This window comes from Ambystoma mexicanum, chromosome 1p (genome assembly GCF_040938575.1).
Source record: "Ambystoma mexicanum isolate Mex_15411 chromosome 1p, UKY_AmexF1_1, whole genome shotgun sequence".
NCBI classification, from domain to species: Eukaryota; Metazoa; Chordata; class Amphibia; order Caudata; family Ambystomatidae; genus Ambystoma; species Ambystoma mexicanum.
The window spans coordinates 616739188-616758134 of record NC_090921.1 but is presented as its reverse complement, the minus strand read 5'-3'; the positions used below and the strand labels follow the sequence as shown (position 1 = coordinate 616758134).

The window sequence follows — 18947 nt, the reverse complement described above, 5'->3', positions numbered from 1 at the left end:
GGTTGCCTGGCGGCAGATGAGCCAATTTATGAATTTCCTGGGGGTGCCCAGATAGAGAGAAGTGACATCACCGGCACTTATATCACCACATTTGTACTTAGTCGCCAACTTAGTAAAAGGGAGGTGCACCATTCCTAGGTGCGGGCATAGGACTGTGTATTGTTGGGAAGGAAATGAACCTTTCCAACCCCCCCAGGTGCATTAGGTTAAGGCAGCTCCCATAACCACACTTGCGATGTACCAGGGCGGAGGGGGCCGTGATAAAAAACCCTGCACAGTAACAATGTTAAATATAATAAATGCATAGATTTCATGTGCACATATAAAGAGGCACCAATTATACATGTTATCCCAAAAATGAATGTGCCCTGCAAGGCCACGGGACAACACGAGGCGCCTCACTGCACATTCATCAGAGCCAGGTCAAAAGCAGACATCCAACCCCCACCCAGCCCTCCAGGAGTTATGACACCCACAACTGACCCAGTCCAAGATCCCTGAATTCTGTGATAGTAGGTGACCTTAGACCACCAACCATAAACCCAGTTGTCATAAAAGATCTGAAAGAACTCAACCATTTCACCTTCTTTCATAATGACACACTGTAATACGAGGTACAGGGAGGAATCCATTATAGTCCAAAGCGAGGGTGGAAACCTTGGGTACGGAGAGTGTAATATGAACTGAGAGAAGAATGTGTGGATCTTGAGCCTCCCCCTGTGCCAGTATCCGCAAGTTTCCCAGTTGCTCGCCATAATGATAGAGTAGCATTGTCTTACAATAGTAACTAATGAGGAACGTGACTTTCATTCCCTGGAGAGATGAGCCCAGCTGACCCCACGTGATGAAGACGGACAGGGCTGGGGCCAATTGCAGCCTGGCATCCCCTATGGAGCAGGCCGCCCATGTATATATAGGGTCTCACCAACCAGCCATGCAGGTTTTTACTGTATGTATGATTTGGTAATGACGATGTGTTGCCATATAAACTTCTGTTTATACTATTTTTCGGCAGAACCTTCTGGAGCAGCAGAGTTCTTTTCTGGCATACTTATTTTTTGTGCTATTAAACGTGTTATCCATGCAGGAAAGCTCTTGCCCTTTTTCCCCTAGTGGGTTGTATTTTTTCTGGCATGAACGTTCAGGGGCATGCCTTCAATATGCTAAAGTCAAGTAAAACGAGATGCAAGCATTCCAGTAAGCCATCACTACCCCAACTCCACCCCTCTATAATCATTCAGGTTGTGGCAGCCCTCAAAAGGTGGAGCACCACCACTAGGATGGAAGAACAAGAGAATGACATGATCGCCAAACAGAAGGATCCGTTGCAAGGAGTACCACCACCATCACCAAAAAATGTTCTGAATTCAAAGGAAAACACAAACAAGTAAAGACATTTCTTGATGAAAAGGGTAACAATGCTTTGTCATGTTCAACATCATACCCTGCAAATTTGTCATCTACATTGTGGAGTGTCCTTTTAAGTTGCTATTTGTTGGCAAACAATTTGCCAGGTAAGAGGATTTTGGAACACTTTGTGTATCCGTAATCGGGTACCCGAAAAACCCCATTGGGTCATTATATACGCCTGGGGCACACCGATAAAGATTTGTCTTGGTTTGTGATACAGCTGCTGAAGCCGCAACCCGGAGGGGGCGATCTGACAGCCCAACTGTACAAACTCGAACAACGTTGGATATATAAGCTCAACACAATCAAAAACAGCCTTAACATATCGGTTGAGTGGAACAATTTAATCTTCTCCTGACATTTTAATCTGCCTCTGACAATATGGCACAACATGACACTCCACATGTAGACAGGGGCTTCCATAGAGTTGCTTGCAGAACTTTAATTGAACTACGCTGCAAAATACCCATGACTCGGTACAATCACAAAAATGTATACTGGTGATGTCTTAAAACATATAGGTCATGTATTATGCATCGATTTTCTACTAAGATAAACAGTGGCATTTACATACCAAGTCTGCATTTTCTGGAGTGTATTTATATTGTAAGACACTATTGTTCCCAATGATTTATTCAATGTGGGCACAGGTTGACACCTCATGAAGGAGACCCCCCATATAACCAACCCTCACATCTCCCCTTCCCTGTGCATTTGTCGGTATTCCTTAGCAGTACTTTCAAATTCAACTCCCAGACTCATGGTTAATGGGTACGGGCATGCAGTTCTATTGTAGTTAGGATTTGTTGCCAGCTTTTACATTCTAGCTAGATCCGGTCACTGCTGCATGCCACTCCATTACAGAGAGGTCAATTACAGGCTGTCCATATCATGCAGGATGGTTGGGTTTATCAGAGAGCTTGATGGCAAGGGCATCGTTTTCAGTACTTTTAGGTGTCGCGAGGAGTGCAAGCACAGTGGGCTACATAAATGTCATGGTTTTTTGTTTCCAAGCCTAGGCAGGTCTGTGGGGGAATGGTGTAGGTGAGTATGGGGGCGGGGGAAGCAATGTTCCAGGATCAGGGGTTGGTTGGACAAGATGGCGAGTTAAGTGTGAAAATTCTGGGGCCCGGGGGTGTTGAGGGACTGGGATTTGCGGTACCGTTATTAGCTCTGAAGTCCCTTAGCCGGTCCCGTCCTTAACGCCAGGTCAGACCAGGCGTTAAGGACGGGACCCGCTGAGGGACCTCATAGTAGGGCGCTAAGGGATTACCGGCACCGGTGACCTTACCGGTAATCCCTTAGCGCCTACCGTGTAATGAGGCCCAAGGTATACTATGGTTCTATGGTTCCTATTGATACTCACAGTCCACTTTTAGTTTGGATTTTGGACAGTTAGCACTCTGGATCACCACACAGATCTGGTCTAACACAGGACAGTCGGACAAAATCAGCGGGACAGGGTCAGCTGGGCAGGGACTGGATACCAAAGGATAGTTCTTCTGGACTGGTAATTCGGGTTACTGGATCAGATAGGGTATCAGGATAGCAGGATGGCAGCAGCATGCAGTGAGTGGCAGCAGGCCAGGTTAATTCTGGATGCTTCCCAAAAGACCACAGCGTTTCCCTTGGTAATTGGGATTATTTTAGAATTGAGGCCTAGCAGAATCAGCAATGCTTGGCCCTGTGGTTGGGATCTGGAGTTTAGATGGATAAATGCAAGATGAAGACAGTAACAGACAGGAATAGAACGCCGGCGTAGGAAATCGGGAATCAGTGTCTCTGTGTGTGCTATCAGGGGCCCTTATTTATAATGCAAAATTACATCATCAAGGTAGAGGCTGGGCAAAGTTAACTACGCCCGCCCCTAAACTACTTGGATTGGCAGGGGAGCTAGTCTCCGCATCACTCTCAGTTGGTTGGATCTCTAAAGGGATGATGTCAGGTTTATGAGGTGAGGTTTACAATGTCCCAACACTCCCACATTTACTTTACTTCAAATCTGATTTTGCCAAAAACATACATTTATACACTTGCAATCTCTTGGCAAATTATACCCACATGTTACATATGATGTGCTGCACAGATTAGTCCCACCCTCCAGTCTGTGCAACCTTGTTTCGCCTTTCTGATACATTTTGGTAGTTTTACACATTAAAGATTTGGCCTAAAATTCCACAATTTCATACACGAATGCGAATGGTCCCCAGGGATGTATGTACAAAATTTAATGTTTGCCACATTAATACTTTCCTGGGAATCTGTCATATTTTGTAACTTCTGTTCCCCATGCGGCAATAAGTTTTACCAAGTTTTAAAAGATAGCCCACAAAATTAGGTTTAAAACTGCAACCTTTTAAAGTTTTTGCTAATTCTTGCTTCAGAACTAAGTCATTAAAGTTTCTTTGTAACATAGTATCTGTAACCAAAAAGCAGTCCCTATTTTAGTTGATCCTGATTTTTTTTTTTCTTCCTTCAACTGCAAGCAGCGGTCATTGCCTTCCAGGCAACTGGGTTTCCAGTCTTAATTGAAGGTTTTATGGTCCCTTCACACTTGACAGGTGAGTGTCCCAGGTCTGCTATTGTCCCAGCCTGGACCAAAGACGAATGTCTGATGAGCATGTGAACTTTCAATGTCCTATCCCATTCAAAGTTTTTCAAGCTGGCACTTCGCACCAAAGTGTCCTGGATTTAGGGTGTATCTCCCTTCCTTGGAGGGGTTTCATAGCTGGCAACTGGAATAACAGGTTTTTCTGAGAGCTTGCAACTCCAGCCTATGTGTTTTAAACTGTTTAATTTCTTACTTTGGGTCTTGAATTAAACCAACCCATGACAGAAGATATCCTATGTGTGTATTGTCACCACTAACATAATTCCTTTACATTGCTAAGTAAGCAGGCTTTCATTAACAATTGAGTTTTAAATAGGTCATTTTTTTCTCTTCAGTCAGCACAGCCCATTTTTTCACATGTGTTAAAAACTGCTATCATTTCTTTCTTTAATTCGTTTTGCAGCTCCTCAGATTGCCACTGTCTTGGCAGCCATAGTCATTTTCCTTGCAGCAGGATTTTTATCTAAAGTATAGATACATTTATCCTTGACCTGGCTCAGAGAGTAAAAAGACTCTTTGAACTGCTGCGCCTGGATACATTTTGTGAAGAAATAAACGCGTGTTCCCGTGCAAGGGAAAAATGAAGCTGCTTTTGATTTCTCTGAGAGTTGGTTTGACTAGGCCTTTTTGCTCACAGTGGTTTCAGAATGACAGGTGGAACTGGCATCAAATCAGCATTTTGAAAGGGTGAAAATGTTTCATTCCGAAGGCACATTTTTGGCTTTTGCAGCAATGCAGTGCTGCCGGTTCACTTGATTCCATATATATGTCTCAGAACACAGTGGCATACTTTGTCAGTGTGTCCCCTTGTTCTGTTTTGCCTGAAGTGTGTGAGGCAAGATGGTGCAGCCATTTTTCTGTTGCTGCCAAAACGCAGTTTTGAGGTCCTGGTGCACACAGGAGCCAGCGCAGCCAGGTTGCTGTTTCTTGCACAAATGCAGCTCAGTGATGTGGGGCAACGCGTTGAGTGGGTCAATATATCCCACAATACTGCCACAGGCCAGATAGGGACACAGTATGGAGCCAAAAACAAGGGACCATCCATATTACATTTTCTCTCTAGCCAGGAGGGCACTCAGCCCCAAATCTATACTCCCAGCGGGTGCCCGGGCCATGGAGCACCCACACAGTCGGCAACCCTGCCTGGCAGGACCCCTTTTATTGAACTAGCACTGTGACGTATACTGTACCGCGGCCTTAAAGAGACCACATAAGATTCCTCCTTTTTCAATACCCAACTTTTAAAAACAACATAAATAACAACATTGTGATCTCCAGTCACTAACAACATTTTGCATCACAGTTCTGTTTTGTCCCTCAGCCATTTACAACATAGTCCTGTAGGTATGCTGGCTGGCATCTGGATTCCCTTACTGGATACCTCTGTGCCTCTGCTTGCCCATGAACCCTCTCTCTCTAATATTCTCCTCCACCTTGATTAACCAGGACGATGACTCCATCCACAGGTTGCTGGTCGTCACTCTCATCATAGCTCCCAGTCCCCACCATCCTTGGAAAAGGGCCATCCCCCTCCCCCTTGATGACCCCTTCCTTCTACAATGATGGGTGAGCCAGCCAGTTTCTGAAAGAAACAAGACTTTCTTGTGATCGTGTCCTGGCCGTGAGGTGTTGTCACCGTGGATCCTTTGACATCAACAACATAAAACGGATGGGGTTTGTACGTGAGCGATAACTTCCCAACGGAATGTCGGGAACACACCAACACTGCATCACACAGTGCTAGTGGGTAGTCGTCTAAACTCCTCCTACAGATTTCTTCCTCGTTCACCCTTCTTCTCTCCTCCTGAACCATCATGTCATTTTTTAGGGAGAATTCTCAGAAATGTGCTCATTCCTCTCTACCTTAGAGACCCTCAGCAACTTTGCTGGATTTGGACACTTGAATTTTTAACCTGGAGAGAGTGAGACCCTTTTTTCCCACTCTCTCATGTATTTTAATGTGATTTTGAACTCTGTTTTTCTTTTGGTTGTGGAGTCTGACAAATTCCATAGGCATCAACTTTTACATTGTGTCACACAGCACCTTCAGTGCAGAGGCACAGGGAAGTCTTTCAGATTTCCCAAGGTTTAAATACCTTCTCTTGGATAAACTACTGTTTCCAAGAGCAGTAAAGTGAAATTGACTTTACTTACATTTGTAACTTTCTAGACCCAGCACACACTACCTTGGAATAGGAGGGGTTACTTAGTATCCCCTTTGTCTAGCTTCTCATGTAACATTTTTATGTTACCCTTTCCTCAATGAATGGCTGGTGGCAGTGGTTTACTTTTAACTACCGTGGTGTGCATTTACCGCGGGCTGTATTCGCAGCTGCAGTAAAGCACCTGTAACGCTCACCTGATTCCCACGGAGGCGCGGGTCTTGGCAGGAAGGTGTCTGTGACTCGAAAAGTGATGTGCAGGACTCAATTGGCTTCTGGGGTCGTACCTCTTCGCACTGTGTGTCGAACTCGAAGGGTGAGGTTTCTGCAGGTGAAAGAATATGGGGATTAAAGGTCTGGGTTGTTAAATGTCCCTATCTCTCTCTCTCTCTCTCTCTCTCTCTCTCTCTCTCTTCCCAGCTTGTCTGTAGAGCCCCCCCTCCCAGGTCAACGTGCTCACCTTAGATAGGTGAATGCTGGGCTCTCCATCTGCGTCTAGTGCAGGGTGCCGTTACCAGTTCCTTCACTGGTGAAACATTGGCCTCTTGACTTCAGAGGATGGTTACCGTCGTTGTCTGCACAACCGGTAAGTTTCTGGACACCTTTTGTCTTTATAGTCTTTTAATGCGTGGCAGTGAAGCGCCTGGAAATTCGTAAGTATGGCAAGCGCTCTAACTGTCTCTTTCCTTGCAGATTAGTTCGTGTTTAAGAGACGCCGGAGTATTCGCAGGCGTTTGATTGCGACGAGCGTGATGGGCGTGAGTAAGTACCTGCTTAATGTCTTTTTCTTTGTCTTTGCAGGTGAAGATGCAGCGTGAAGAATCCGGAATGCACAGCGTGCCGGTAAGTATAACAATGCTGTTGGTCTTTGCAGGCGAAGGTGCAGCGTGAGACACGGCCGCTGCCGATGGATCAGGTGAGTAAGCACTGCGTGTAAAGTTTGTCTTGCTAACCTGTTGTTTCTGGTCTTTTGCAGGTGCTGATGTTGATCGGGTACCGGAATGGTAAGTATAATTCTTGCAGGTTCAGGATCAAAAGAAGAAAGGCTGGAACAGACTCGGTGAGCGTTCTGCTGCAGATCCGGACGTTCAGGACTAATGAGGACCATGGGTATCACGAAATGCGAGGTCACGGGACAGATCTTTACGCTCGGCAAGAGGACCTCTACTCTTGTCAGGCGAGGTCGTTTCCCTGCTCAGAATTTGTGGTACAGGTATCCGCGGCTCCTACAGTCTTCTTAGCTGGTTTCACTGGACAGTCCCGAAGAAAGTGTCCTGAGTTTCCGCAATAGAGGCATAATTGCAGCTGCCTTCTTCTTTCCCGCTCTTTCTGGGTTAAAGGTCCTTTCATGCCCCCTATTTGCATGGGTTCCACAGTGTCAGCTCCCTTATTCGAGGTCTGTGGTTTAGAAAACACTCGGGTATCAAATCTGGAACAATCTGCCTTCCTGTTCTGTAGTCTATGGTCCAATTGGACAACTAAGTCAATATAGTCAGAACATTCTTGTGGAGGATTCACAACTTGCGCTAGCACATCCTTGAGCTCTCCACGCAGGCCTCTGTAGAAAAGCGTTATTCTCTTGTCCTCGGGCCATTGTGTTTCCACTATGAGTCTATTGAAAGAGGCTATATAAGTCAAGAGGTCTTGATTACCCTGTCGTAATGAGAGAAGTTCATTGTCCAAGGCCTGCCCTTGTGCATGTCTTGCGAACAGTTTCTCCATGCTGGACTGGAAGGCCTGAAAATCATGTAAAACCGGATCATCCTGGTTGACTAAAGGGATCGACCAATCTGCAGCGCTGCCACTGAGATAAAAAAGCACGAAAGCCACCTTGGCCAGGTCTGTTGGGAATGCAGCTGGTCGACATAAGAAGTGCAGGCGGCACTGGTTGATGAACACTGCGAATTTCTTTGGATCACCAGAAAAGCGTTCGGGCGGAGCCAAGGGCACATTACCGGGCAGATTGATTTGTACTGGATTTGAAGCTGATGCAGAACGATAACTCCCTCCTGGAACGGGCAAAGGTGTCTGTCCTGCCTGCGTTTGTAACAACTGCCTAGCAAGGTCCTCTGTTCGCTCCTTGGAAATTATCAGTTCTCTTCTTAGAGAGTTCGTTTCCTGACGAGCTGCATGTACTTCTGCTCTTAATTCCCCAAGCAACTGGGCTAGTTGATCAGTGTCTGAGGTTTCCATTGCGCCTGGGTAGGAGTTTTGTGGTGGGCTTCGCGTTCTGTAACGCTCACCTGATTCCCACGGAGGCGCGGGTCTTGGCAGGAAGGTGTCTGTGACTCAAAGTGATGTGCAGGACTCGATTGGCTTCTGGGGTCGAACCTCTTCGCACTGTGTGTCGAACTCGAAGGGTGAGGTTTCTGCAGGTGAAAGAATATGGGGATTAAAGGTCTGGGTTGTTGAATGTCCCTATCTCTCTCTCTCTTCCCAGCTTGTCTGTAGAGCCCCCCTCCCAGGTCAACGTGCTCACCTTAGATAGGTGAATGCTGGGCTCTCCATCTGCGTCTAGTGCAGGGTGCCGTTGCCAGTTCCTTCACTGGTGAAACATTGGCCTCTTGACTTCAGAGGATGGTTACCGTCGTTGTCTGCACGACCGGTAAGTTTCTGGACACCTTTTGTCTTTATAGTCTTTTAATGCGTGGCAGTGAAGCGCCTGGAAATTCGTAAGTATGGCAAGCGCTCTAACTGTCCCTTTCCTTGCAGATTAGTTCGTGTTTAAGAGACGCCGGAGTATTCGCAGGCGTTTGATTGCGACGAGCGTGATGGGCGTGAGTAAGTACCTGCTTAATGTCTTTTTCTTTGTCTTTACAGGCGACGATGCAGAATGAAGAAATCCGGAATTCGCCGCGTGCCGGTAAGTGTAACAATGCTGTTGTCTTTGCAGGTGAAGATGCAGCGTGAAGAATCCGGAATGCACAGCGTGCCGGTAAGTATAACAATGCTGTTGGTCTTTGCAGCCGAAGGTGCAGCGTGAGACACGGCCGCTGCCGATGGATCAGGTGAGTAAGCACTGCGTGTAAAGTTCGTCTTGCTAACCTGTTGTTTCTGGTCTTTTGCAGGTGCTGATGTTGATCGGGTACCGGAATGGTAAGTATAATTCTTGCAGGTTCCGGATCAAAAGAAGAAAGGCTGGAACAGACTCGGTGAGCGTTCTGCTGCAGATGCAGAATAACGCGAAGCACGTTTCATCAATCGGGTGTGGTTTAAATAGCCTTGGAGTGATGAGGCGTCTTCTTCCACGGCCCCGCCTAGGTAAGAAAAGAGTTCCCGCTTCCAGAAGAGATCCAGTGCTGTATCCAGGGAGTGGAGCTGCCCCACCCAGGTAAGAAAGTAGTCCCTGTTCACAGAGGGCTTCTAAGAGGCTGGTAAGTAAGCAGCATGGTCTGCCGCAGGTAAGTCCACCCAAGCACTTTCACACCAATGATGAGCGCGGCGCTTCCAGTGCCGGGACCGATGATTCTGATGAGCCTGGTGCCACCGGCGCCAGGACAAGGTCCAAAAGGTTCCTGTGGGGACGGGCTGGTGCCTAGGATTAGGGGCCTGCTTTCAAGGACGTTGGGCTGGTCCTGGATCCTTGGAAGCAGTGATCATGACAGCACCCAAGGGTGCCATTTTTGTCAAAATGGCCCCAGTCTTCTTTTTTTGCCATTTCTTTGTGGAAAGGTCCTTCTTGAGATTTACTCTGCGTGCCAAACCAGGTTTGGTCCTTTTGTTCATTTTGCCTTTGGCGGGATTCATAAGTGAAGCCCGCCTCTGGCTCTAGGGTGTCCGGCGGGGGCAGGAAGCGAGGGAGGTGCCCGAATCTCCATGTGCTTAATCTCCTAAGATATAAACAAAAGGGGGACTCCAAAACGTACAGGCACTCAAATGGAGCAAACGGACATCTATAAACACAAGGGTCTGCGTGAACATACAAAGTCAAAAAATATCATTTGTGGAGCTAACAGTATTATTCTCCTGGTAGCCTAAACAATAGATTAAATCAAATTCAATATTTTAATTTACTGGTCTCTCACCAATCAAAGTAACCTTTATGAGAAAAAAAGGGGGGAAAAGTACATTGGCATAAAAAAATGTATAAACGTGCTTTAATTGTTAGTTTGTAACAAGACAATGTGTCAATTTAAGAAGTACATACAACATGAAAACATACAAAAACAATGCAATTTACAAAGAGAAAAAAACAGGACTATTTAGTCCATACAATCAATGCGAGCAGAATTTATGCAAAGGTTCACAGAAGTAGGGGTACACCCCCACTAGGAAATAAACATGGGAACCCAATATATGGGAACTGACAAAAAATGATTTGGTGTTAGCAAAACAGTGAATACATTTTAAATCATAAGAGTTTTCCGAGATAGCTAATAAAACTTAAACTATCCCTAGCTGACCCTTACTTGTCTAAAGGCTCAGATTAAACAATTTTGTGAAAATGGCACAGTACATGCGCCAACCAGAGCCTGATTATGGCTACAAAAATATATATATCACACAGAATATTGTTTGCTAAGCCTAATTTTGGCTAACCATGTAAACAATGTCGCACAGTGCTGTGTGGTAAGCCAGATTTTGGCTGAAAAAAAATTTCGACATATACAATGTCACCCAAACAGTCATTTATCTGCTGTGTTGTCACAGGCTGAAAGAGACAGGAATGCGGTCTTAGGTTATTGACCGGCTGGCTGTCCAGCAAGGACAGCCACCCTGCTGGGCGACTGATAGCTAGGCTGGAATGAATGGGAGAAACCTGCATAAAAGGCGAGGCTTTTTGGCTTGGAAGGCAGAGTCGACCATTGGACAAAGGAATCCGAAGAAGAACTTGAAGAGGACACCTGCTGCAACTCCTGGACCGTTGGTTTGCCCGGTGAAGCCCTGCTGCTGTGCTGAAACTCCAATTTCGTTTCGACTGGAGAAGCCCTGCTAGGATGACTTCTCCCCTTGAGTTGGTGGGACCAATCAACTCCAAAGTAAGCCACCTGGACATCCTCTAGGAGCTGATTGAATTTCCACTGCAGTTGCTGCTGGAACTGAATAGCCAGGGAGAGGAACACCAGATCATGTGTGTTGCTTTTAAGCTGGCCAAGAGCACCAGGAAGATCCTCCGGACTCCCAGGAAGCAGGACTGACCGAGCCTGAGCCACCTCAACAGAGTGCTGGACCCCAGATGCAAGGAAAGCCCATCTCGACAGCCAGGAACCGCAGTGTTGCTATTTGCAGTACATGCCAGGAGATGAAACACCGACGTGCCACTTGTTTGAAGATTGCCGGTTGCAGTCGGTGACTATCCCATTGCAGTGCAGGAGTCCCCAGACGTCCTCCCTCTTGTCCCGACGACTGAGGCCCAGGAACAGCAGGATCTGCAGAGCTGCACAGGAACGGGAGCCATCTGCTGCACTTTTCTTCAACCTAAAGCTACTATACAGTCTAAGAGAACTTACCTCTTGTCGTGTAACCGCCCTTGTCCTCGTTGGAGATTTGTCTTGGTTGCATCTGTGAAGTTGCCAACAGCTTCTTTACCTCACAAGCCTAATCAGCTTGTGGCCCTACTTTGATTTCTTCTTAGTCTACAAAGACTTCTAAAACATTGTGCAAGACTTTTACTTACCTGCCAGAAGTGCCTCAGTTCACTTTGACTCTTGCTAACTTAACATTGGCTGGCCTGACTCCCTGAATGACTCTTTTCTCCTCTGCTTATTTGTCATGTCTTCCTTCCAGGAAGGGGTTAACTAAATTTGCATTGGGGATTACCAAAAGTACTTACCTGCTTCAGAATATTTGTGTGATCTCTTGTTTTGTTCTAATAACCCTTTCCTTTGACCTACTCCTTAATCTGATTCTAAATGCAACAGTGATATATTAATGTCCCCAGCACCCTAACTATTGAAGTCACCTGAGGGTGTAGGTTATGTCTGTGGGCCATGCCAAAAGGGTACTTACTATTGTAGAAGACTAAGAGTGTGTATTTTTGTGTGTTGCTTTATATTGCTCCTTTCTGAAAAAGGCTTACTCTAACTGACAGTTAAATAAATTAATAATTGTTTCATCAAGACACCTTGTGCGTAAGAGTTTATTTGAATACTTGTCACTTTGAATCTCTGTGTTACTCCCCTACAGCTCACATTAACCCCTCTTGAGATAAACCTGGCTGCTCAGCAAACTACCAACCTGTGCAGTACAGACTTATAGCAAAGGTTGGGTTCCTATTGCCAGGAGGTCAGGGCTGTTGTAGTGCACCCAAAGGGTAGTGCATACAATCTTGCCTAACATCATCTATTACTTCTGGGGCACAGCTTTCATGTTCAGGGATGAGACCGCGGGGCGCATCTTTGAAACAGGACCTCTGCTGGATGCACACCTGTGGAGCAGTGAGGCGTGGTCCGATAATCGAGCAAGAATTGATATAGAGCTCTTTTCACACATGTGCCATGTCCGTGCGCTATCCTGAAGACCTTGTTGGGGGTCTGTATAAATCATCCTACCTCCCCATTTGCTCTGGGCCAGACCGGGTTGATCTTCCTGTGATGGACCCCACAGGCACACAGGGACTCTGAAAACCCTTCACTCTGGAATTGAGGGCTGTTATCAGAGCTCACATCCATTGGTAGACCACGATTAGCAAAGATCTTCTCCATTACAGGAAAAACGTCAGAGAGGGCTGTGGACGAGACAAACTCCACCCCAGGATACCAAGACCATTGGTCAACCATCACCAGACAATGAGTATCTCTACTTGTGGACCCCAAGTCCATGTGAACACTTTCCCAGGCGTTACAGCCCCTCACCATCAACTCAATGCGTGGTTCTTTTTGTTTTGGAGATACCAGACGCAGGCTATGATGAATGTCTCAACACGATCTTCCAGGCAGTAGAACCACACTTTCATTCGCAGGCGAGACTTCGTTTTGGCAGTTCCTTAGTGACCATGGTGTGCTAAATCCTGCACTCTTGGTATTAGTTTGGTGGGGACCACCCTTTTTGACCCTTGTAGTAGTAGGCCATCTTCAGTGAATGTGAGTTCACTCTTGACACACCACAATTGTTCTAGGGCCATTTTGGCATCTCTTGTTCGCTTGTCGGGGTATGCCAGCCCCCCCTCCATGCCAAAGTTGTTCTAGGGCCACTTTGGCATCGCTTGTTCGCTGGTCACGGTTTGCCAGCACCCCTCTCCACTCGCCCTTCGTTACTGCTTCTCGCAATATTTGAAAGCACTCATTTTCAGATGCCAATTTAAGCTCTTACACAGACATCGAATTGGGAATTGTGGCTTCAATAATCATGCAACCATCATCGCTCCCTGAGTGATAATCCAGTTACATTGTACTCCTGGAGGGCCAACATCCACTTTTCGATGCAGGGCTGGGGCATTGATGAGGAGCCAGCTACAATGGGAAAGGGTTTATGATTCGTGACCACTTGCACTGGCTTGCCGTATACATACAGGTGAAGTGCCGGCACCCCCCCCCCCAAAACAGCTAAAGCCTCGCTCTCTATTTGCCAGTGGCACTGTTCTGTAGTTGACAGTGCCCTGCTTGCGTAGCCTACAAGTTTCAAAAAAGGTAGCAGGCGCTCCTCTCCAGAAAGAACATGGCTTGATAACCTGTTCTGAGATGAGTGTTTACAGAACACGCTTTTTGCTCACTGTACCTTTCACAGATGGGAAATATCCATATCAGTCTTTGTCCCGCCCACATGGGCAGTCCAGCACCGAAATGCTATGGCAATTCCTCTCTGAACAAGAGTACCAAAAGCAACCCCATACACGTGTTTCAGCCTTGTTGGGCCTCATCAGTGAGGTGAAGCTGTGCCTCGCTGAGCACAGTGAGCAGGGAGTCCACGTCTGGTTGCCCCCAGGTAACCCAGGGTGACCAACCCCAAGTTCCTTGGAAATATTTCAAAAAAGGTAGCAGGCACTCCTCTCCAGAAAGAACATGCATTGGCATGATAACCTGTTGTGAGAAGAGAGTTTGCAGCACACGCTTTTTGCTCACTGTACCTTTCACAGATGGGCAATATCCATTTGCATATCAGTCTTTGTCCCGCCCACATGGGCAGTCCAACACCGAAATGCTATGGCAATTCCTCTCTGAACAAGAGTACCAACAGCAACCCCGTACACGTGTTTCAGCCTTATTGGGCCTCATCAGTGAGGTGAAGCTGGGCCTCTCTGAGCACAGTGAGCAGGGAGTCCACGTCTGGTTGCCCCAAAAAGCATAGCAACGGTGCTGGTGCTTCCGTGGGCCCCACCCTCCTAGAGTCCTATGAGACTCTCTGGGAAAGGGGATTAACGAAATTGCCAGCGTCTGACTTCCAGGCTGCCGGACTTGGAATAGCCTGGTGGCACTGGGAAGTCAGGCGCCGGTAATTGTTTAGGGGTCTGGCAGCAACCCGCCGGTAGCACTGGCAGGGTTACCGCTAGACCCATAATGAGGCCCATTGTGTTTAAATGTATATTAGATGTGTTCTAATTCTTCTTTATTAACATTCTCAAATACTCACAGTTAACGTCACATTTACATGTTTGGAAAGCACCAGTTGGCCCTAGGAGCCAAAGGTAGCTCATGGTAGGTGTTGGTTTAAAGCTAACCAGGCTTTACTATGCTAGAAGCAGGAGCTAAATGGCTCCCCTCATTTTCAAACCCTTCAGGATATCATTGCTAATATTGATTGCACCATGAATGCCACCCAACTCTCCCCTCACTAAATTCTGGAACACCTTGGCTGCTGATGATATCCCAAAGTTCAACCTTTTGTATCGGTGGAGGCCTTTGTGGGCGGTGCAGGTCGTAATATATCGAGAGTCCTGGAAGAACTATCTGGTGATAGCCTGCCCGTAAGTCTAACTTTGAAAGGAAAACAGCACCCGTAAATCTGCTACAATGTAATCTATGGAGGGAGTGATGTGCCGCTCCCTTTTTATCGCCTTGCGGGGGAGGCGCATGTCAACACTGATGCACACTGAGTCAGGCTGTTTGGGCTTGTGAGCCACAACAATTGGGAAAACCCACTGGGTGGGACCCTTGACTGGTTCGATGATGTCCAGCTGAACAAGTTTCTCGAATTCCTGCGCTACTTTGTCCCTTATGTGGAGTGGTATTCGTCAGTGTTTGAGGGCCACCGGTTGGACCGTGTCGTCCATATGCAAACTAATTGGCTTGCCTTTTATCTTGCCGATTCCTGAGAACACATCCTTGAACCTCTCAATCAGGGATTGCACATCCTCGATGAACACCCTAAATGGGAATTTTACTTTTTTAAGGGCTTCAGCTGCCGCACACCCTAATAGTATGTCATTGCTTACTTTTGTCACAAAGAAACTGTCTTTGATCCTTGTCCCTTCATGTTGCACTGGTGTAACAAATACACCCTCAAGAGGCAAGGGTGTATTTCCTCCAAAAAGTGTATATTTGTTTGTGTGAGTTGTCGAGATGCAGAGGCTCCTATAGGGCTTTGTAAGGAGAGTCAGCCATAACATAAACCAATGCGCCTGTGTCGATCAGCACCGGGGTATCTGTGTTGTGGATGTGCACACATTTAGGTTGACATTTTCTTTTGCTTGTTATCTCCAGTACACTTAAGATAAAGAATACGTCTTCCTCATCCCCCTCTTCTATTGCCCGCTCATCTTCCTTCTCTGCCAGCTCAACCTGTGCCACTTTGTGACCTTTTCTGGAATGGCTGCCTTGGCCGCTCTTGCCTGTTGGGTGCGTGAATGGGACCGCAGCCCGGCAGACCCTTGCAAAGTGGTTGGGGGTGCCACATCTCCTGCGGATATGACCCTTGGCTGGGCATTCTCCTGAGTGTGGCAGTTCATATCCACATTGTGAGCATATGGATTACATTGTAAGCATATGGATGTAGGCTCAGTGCATGTGTCCTCCTTCTGCCAGTTCGCTTTCTTACTGGGTCTGTTTCATGGATGTTTACTTACTGTAAGGGATCAAAAGTAAGAGTCGGACACAGTGGCATTATGTTTTTGGTCACAGAGTTTTATTAAGATGAAATAACAAAAGGGTTGGGAGAAAATTCTACCTTGCCCTAACTCTACGAGGGGTTTCCCTGCCTCGACCAAACGGAGGGCCATCTGTGTCAGGATGTTCAACCAAAAAGCGTACTCCGTCCTGTGTCCAAATCCCTAAACTGAACCTTACACGCGAAGCTCAATATAATGTGCAACTCTGGAATTTCTTTTTTTTTTTTAAACTTTATTTTTGCATTTTAGTAAACATGTGTACCAATAAGCCCAAACAGTGGGCTACTAACATGCCGCCGTTGCCCCCCTCACGCCCGCCCCCCCACCCTCCGGCAGTCCCATCACACAACAAGCAGTTAGCGCATTTGAATTTGCACAGGTGAAGTCTGTGGTGGCTGATCAGATGTCTCAGTTGGTGCTGCGCTGGAGAGGAGGTGCGAGATGTACGGGCCCCAAATATCTGGGGGTCTTGCGTGGTGAGGCAGTGTCTTTATAAATTCTGATTCTGTTTCTTGTCAGTATGTGATGTCTCTCCTCCAGTTCGCAAGAGTGGGGGGTGTGCCACGTCCCCACGCCATGGCCACTCTTCTACGTGCCAGAACCAATAGCATGCTTGCCAGTTTTCTAACGTGTGAGGACAGGGGTCTCGTTAGGCCAAGGAGTGCCACTAGTGTGGAGTGTTCCACCCTCTCGCCAATTATTGTGTCAGTTTCGTCGAGCACATCTGACCAGAACTTAGACACTGTTGGGCAGCTCTACGCTAGGTGCAGAAAGTCAGCATCCGGGGACCCGCATCAGTCGCAAGATGCATTTGACCCGGGGTGATGTCTGTTTCTCTTTTTAGGGTTATAATAGGTTTGGTGCAGAAAGTTAAAGTGGATTTGTTTGAAGCGGGAGTTGAGTGCCACTTTTTGAGTCTGTTGTAAGATATAGTTCCAGTCATCATATAGAATGGGGGTTTGAAGCGTGGTTTCCCATCTTGCCTTCGTTTTGGGGTTCGAGGGAAGAGTGTCCATGAGCAGGGCTTTGTAGATAGATGAGACAAGTCTGCCTTCCCCTTGTGCCTGAATGGCTCGGTGCAGCAGCTGCCATGTGGGAGGTTGTGGGAATGATGGGATGAGGGCCTGCAGGGTGTACCGCACTCTGAAGTACAAAAAGATATAAAGGGAGGATGTGCTACCCCTCTCCTTCGCCTGCTGGGGTGTTATGAAGGTGTCTTGTATGAAGAGGTCGGCAAGTGTATTTATTTTGCACTTGTCTGCCTAGATCAGATACACTTTCTCGGCGGTGAGTGGGATCCCGGGAATGAATTTCGCGGGTAGAAGAGGAGAGTATCTAAGCTGAATCTTGTACTTTTGAGCCATTTTCCGCCTTATTGTGTAAGTGGATTGCACTATGGTCAGCGTCGTGTGTGGCACAGCCTATTTGCTGATAATCACGGCCCTTAGCAAGTTGGGTGAGGCTAGTGCCCGTTCGACCTGTACGTGCGGTCTTACGAATTGGGGCTCATACCAGTGGCTGAGAAACTGGGCTTGTGCTGCCCAGTAGTACCGTTCTAAATCGGGTAGAGCTAGGCCACCCTTAGTGACGGGAAGTACGAGGGATGAGTATGCCACACTTGTGGGTTTGCCCGACCACATGAGTTCCAGAAGTAGGCTTCTCAGATTACCCAGGAAGCGCCGGGACAGCAGGATGGGGATGTTGGCGAAAAGGTACAGGAGTTTGGGTAGGATTACCATTTTTACCAGTGAGGCTCTTCCCCAGAGGGTGAGTGGTAGAGATTTCCACCTGTTCACCTTATCTCTTAATGATTTCAGTGTGCTTTCGTAATTGTCTTTGAATATGTCGTGGTGGTTCAGGGACACTTTGATTCCTATGTATCGGACGTGGGCTTTCTCCCAATGGAAGTTAAAATCGTCTTGCACTGTTTTGGTCATTGTGTTCAAGGGAAAAAGGATCGATTTAGATTAATTGATTTTCAACCCTGATACCAGCCCAAACTTAATTATTTCTCGCATAATCGGGTTAAGGTTTTCGTTGGGGTTTTGCATGAACAGGACTATGTCGTCGGCATAGAGGGATATTATTAGCCGGTGAGGTCCTATTTTAAGCCCTCTCTGGATTTGGCGTTCCCTTAGGCCCGCTGCTAAGGGCTCCATCACAAGGGCGAATATCATGGCGGATAGTGGGCATCCCTGCCTAGTGCGCGCTGGAGGTTGATATGTGCCGAGCGAGTCGACCCGAGAGTGATCGCTGATAGGGGCTGATTATAGAGGAGCGAGATCAGCTTGATAAACTGTTTCCCAAGTCCGAGCTGCTGCAGCACGGCGAACAAAAAGGCCCACTCAACGGAGTCGAACGCCTTTTCGGCATCCAGCAGCACCGCTACTGCCTGCTGTTCAGGGTCGAGTGCTGCCAGAACCCCGAACATTCTACGTATCCCGAATGTAGTGTTTCGGCCAGGTACTAATCCCGCCTGATCAGCGAGTACCAGTGCAAGCATTAGCGGGAGAAGCCTATTAGCGAGGATCTTGGCCAGGATTTTGTTGTCCAGATTAATTAGTGATATGGGGCGGTAGGACTTACAATCTTCGGGAGGCTTGTCTTTTTTGTGTAGTAGTATTACGTTGGCTTCTCTTAATGTCTGTGGGAGAATGCCAGATTCGATCGCTTCTTCGAAGACATTTAGCAGAAGAGGTGCAGTAAGAGGGGCAAAGTGTTTATAAAACTCACAAGTTAGCCCGTCGGGGCCCCGGGGGTTTGGATGGCGGTAGACTTTTAA

At 47.1% G+C, this 18947-nt stretch overlaps 1 long non-coding RNA gene across 3 annotated transcripts in view; it reads left to right on the top strand.

Moving 5' to 3' along the window:
• LOC138577058 (uncharacterized) overlaps nucleotides 1-18947 on the top strand; it is a 145435-nt gene that overhangs the window by 4345 nt on the left and 122143 nt on the right. For all 3 annotated transcript variants that reach the window (XR_011303970.1, XR_011303969.1, XR_011303971.1), the window contains exon 2: nucleotides 3900-3971. This is a non-coding gene — a long non-coding RNA (uncharacterized lncRNA). The remainder of the gene's footprint in view (nucleotides 1-3899; nucleotides 3972-18947) is intronic.